Here is a 4288-nt window from a genome sequence, read left to right as displayed (position 1 = left end):
GCCTTTGAAAGACTAACCAATCAAGGAAAGTTGAGACCTATGGGCCCCACCCGTGATCCTCCTGTCAAAAACAAATATTGGGTCGAAGGTACTTACTGCAAATTCCATCAAGGAAATGGGCATGACACTGAAAACTGCTGGCATCTAAAACATACGATCCAGGACATGATAGAGGATGAAGTAATACCTCTCCCTAACGTTGGCAAACCCAACAACAACAAGAGCTCACTCGGCTCTTGTCACATCTCTCTCGACCAACCAGAGAATTTCGACCCCACGGTGTATATTACACCTCAAGGTGCACCACTCGCTGTGGTACCTATGGATCGAATCGAGGGGGAAGTGTACGGTGTGTGGAACGATGATGCTGGAGATATTTACCTATCTCAAGTCTCGGGCCAGGACCTCTTCACTGAAACTTGGCCCGGATATGCTCTCGTTGACACCACCCCTCAGGAGCCCGAGGTCGACAACCTCACCCGATCCGGAAGGATATACCAACCGGATATTCACCCACCTCCTATGGACGACATCCCGGTTAGGCAAACTCCTGAGAACGGGCGGCACGCCACCGTCGCGGAAGTCATTGAAAATCCTCTCCTGAAACAACTGAAAAGAACCAAGGCTGAGATTACCATCTAGGATCTTATGTGTACTTCAAAGGAACATCGCGAAAAGCTTATTCGCTCACTTAACCTCATCTCAGTACCCACAGATATCACACCTGACTCATTGGTTAGCCATGTCACGAGAGATGCCGGAGAAAAGGCCATAGTTTTCACTGACAAAGACTTACCCAAAGAGGGGGGTGCTCACAATAAAGCTGTAACACCCCGACTTCTAAACACCATTAATTAGGTTAATTATCTTTAATTAGCAGCGGAAACCCTAATTTAGTCGGAGCGTCACTTGCCGTATCTCCCTCGTGGGAAATACAAGGCGACATAACTTTTTTACATTTACTGACTACTGTTGAGTAACAGTAATTATACTTCACTTCGATTAATTCTTTAAAAATTACATTAAAATCTAAGTAAACCTTAATAAATATTTCTAACATGTTTCAACATTAATTTGAAAATCTAACTCAAATCGTGAAATCAAACTTAGAGTTTAATTAATACATCCCTTTATTACTAATGACATAGTTATCTTTATTAAACATCGATCGTGACTTTGATGGTTGCATCCTCACTCTAAGGCATCCCATGATCTTCTTCGTACCTAAAACAAAAGCAACATCGTGAGCCGAGGCCCAGTAACATACTACCCTAACTACGTAAATTCATTTCAATTCATTTTATTTACTTTGCAACCAGGGAGAATAGAATATAGTAAATCACTTTCATAAAATCATTATAATAAAACATCATTTATAACTTGAAACTTTATTAGTTCCCATTATCTTTCATAAAACCTTCATTTTACTTGGTAACTGACAAGTTAGCCTTGCGGGACGTCTCCCACCTTGCGATAGTCCTCAAGGAGCACTCTCCCTTGTTGGACATACGCCCGTACCTAAATAGTTTCTCTTTTAGCTTGAGGTAACCCTCAAGGAGCACTCTCCCTTGTTTGGTGTCCCGCGGTACGGCGGTACGTGCACGACCTAGAAATAGTAACCCCACTAACTGCCAGAATCGATTACACTGTTATTTATCATGTTTCGTATCTTATTCGTAACTCATCATTCTTATAAAATCATTCATAAGCACATTTGAATATCATCATGCATAAAACACACTTTATAAACACAATTCATATCCCACAATCCATTAAAACATATCATTATAAACATATTTCATAAATTCATAAAACACAGTTCATAAGGGGAATGTGGGTGTTAGCAATAGATGTTACCTCAACCGTAGTTTATACGTCCCGTTCGATGGATCGTTCTTCCTGAGCTCCGAGAACTATTTTATACTTGTAATTATAATATTAAACCATCAAATTAGTAACTAATTATCAAAATATAAGTTGATAAATTTTCATAATTTAATTACTCTTTGAATTTAACACGTCATGGTACTAGTACTAGTGTTACAATTTGTAAGTCTTTTGGAGAAAATAAATCAGTAGTGTATACTAATAAAACTTACCAAAAGTCATAAAGGTAAAGTAGGTTGACTTTATTTAGAAATAAAGGTGCTGACAACACTTCAATTTGGGAAATTGATTTCAAAATCCATTAACTATTTGGTAGAACAGAACTGAAGCACGGAAGGAGGAAGGTCCGAGAGGCAATGGCGGCACAAGGAGGGGCTCAGGTGGTTGGTGTTTTTAGGTGGCGCGACGGCAGAAGAACGTCGGAGGGGATGGTGCTGATGGTGGTTTCCGGCGGTGGTGGTCCGCGTCAATTGAGAGAGAGAAAATAGGTTGTGCGTGAGTTAATGTTCGGTTTCGGCAACTGAACTACGATTCGAGCTTGATATTTGTCAGTAGTGAATGAGCATATTCTGGGGGTGGAGAACGGAATTTTAAGGGTGGTGGCATCAGGTTGGCCGGCGGCAGAGCCGCGGTGGTGATGGTGGTTGTGCGTGAGAACAGAGGAAGGGAGGCGAGTGGTTATGTGGAGTACTCTGTATAAATTCATCTTTTCTTTGGAAATTGATTGTTGTGCAAATGGAGAGCAGATTTCTCCTTTATTTATAAGGTAATTGGAACTCAATGGGCATCACCCATGACCTCACCATGAAAGTAGAGTAAGGAAGAAGGAGAGATACTTGGGGGGCACGAAAATGAACTTGGACTGAATTTGGGGTAAAGAGGAGTCAAAGAAACAAGTATATTTTGACCCTTGTTCTACACATACACGTGGGAGAAGGGGGAGGAAGCTAGGGGCTGAGTGTCTTCTTTTTTTTTTTTTTTTTTTTTTTTTTGGACTTTATAGCATTTTGGATTATTTTATAAGGTTTGGTAAAATTCAGAAATTCATTTGCTATATTTAGGAATTTATATAAGTAGAAATGTTTAATTAAAACCAGATTTTGAAGTAATTCTTTATAAAATATCATTAACATAAAAAAAGAAATTTAGTTTCCAAATAACATAGGAACGTTCAAAATTATTAAAATCCTTTATAACTTACGGAATAATTAAGATTCAAAGAGGTAGCTTAAGCTCGTAAATATTAAATTTCTAAAAAAAATAAAAATAAATCGTGCAACAATATTAAAATTCAAGCGACATAAAACTTCGTTAATTAAAATCGTAATTTGAAATTAGGATTTAAAACGGTTTTAAGCTAAAATAAAAATAATTTAGCATAATTAATCATGTTTTAAATATTCGGGGTATTACATTCTTACCCCCTTAGAAAAAGTTTCGTCCTCGAAACTTGAAAATTTAGTTGTATAAAATGATTGTTGAAAATCGAAAACATTCGAAATAAAAGTATGATATTTTATTTTAAAACCAAGATCTCACAATTTCATTCCAATTCCGACAATGTCTAGCTTTCATTCCGCCATCTTCTTTGATGACTCCGCTTCAACTCGAGACCTAGAATTGAAGAGTAAAAAAAAAGGGCAAAATTATATATCGACCCTTAATCGTCATTAAGGTCAATTACATTCTGCCAGCATCTTTCTTATCTCCACTTTACTTCATAAAATAGGATCGAGGAGCAAAGAACATAAAAGGGGCAAACTTGTTAGCTTAGACTAGGCTCCCATTTTACTTTGTGATATCTTGTTTGAAAATATTTTTCTTACCAAAAATAGTAATATTTAATGTAAAATTATGATTTTGAAAATGAAAATAAATATTTATCTAACAATTGCAATACTCAAACAATTTGTAAAAATCATTTATTATAACAATCTCGTACTCTGAGCTCAGGAGAACTTCCATCGAAGTCGGCTTCCTTGTATAACGATTAGATTTCCAATACAATCATATTAGCATAAACATATTCCACAAAGCATATCATAAAAACATAATTCATAAATTGGAAATTTCACATTCATCATAAGCATGCATTCATATCATAATCATTTGATCTAACACACGAGCATGGCTGATTCATAACACGTTTACATGAATCATCGCGATTCGTACATTATATTATTCTTAGGCGACTATTGCATTTTCGTTTTCTTTTGCGCTTCTTTGCTGCGGGAATCTTGTCGTTGACTTTCTTTATTCCATTCGTTTTGATTTCGATTTCCGATCTTTTCTTCTACGTTGAATAACTTCGTTGACTACGTTCGTTGCAGGGGTTCGAGTCCAATCACGTGACTAGAAATATATCATTAGACATACGATCTCGTTACTTATCCTTAATATT

At 36.9% G+C, this 4288-nt stretch overlaps 1 long non-coding RNA gene across 1 annotated transcript; it reads right to left on the bottom strand.

The window, feature by feature from the left end:
• Positions 1 to 983: 983 nt before the first annotated feature.
• Positions 984 to 3455, bottom strand: LOC130469405 (uncharacterized). The gene is made up of 3 exons (XR_008929937.1): positions 2100 to 3455; positions 1858 to 1923; positions 984 to 1224 (listed from the first exon to the last, which is right to left on the bottom strand). It is a non-coding gene; the product is annotated as an uncharacterized lncRNA (long non-coding RNA).
• Positions 3456 to 4288: the final 833 nt, after the last annotated feature.

The sequence above is a fragment of the Spinacia oleracea genome, chromosome 3 (genome assembly GCF_020520425.1).
Source record: "Spinacia oleracea cultivar Varoflay chromosome 3, BTI_SOV_V1, whole genome shotgun sequence".
Lineage (NCBI taxonomy): Eukaryota > Viridiplantae > Streptophyta > Magnoliopsida > Caryophyllales > Amaranthaceae > Spinacia > Spinacia oleracea.
Note: the sequence above shows the minus strand (reverse complement) of the source record. Positions and strands in the feature narration are given on the sequence as shown.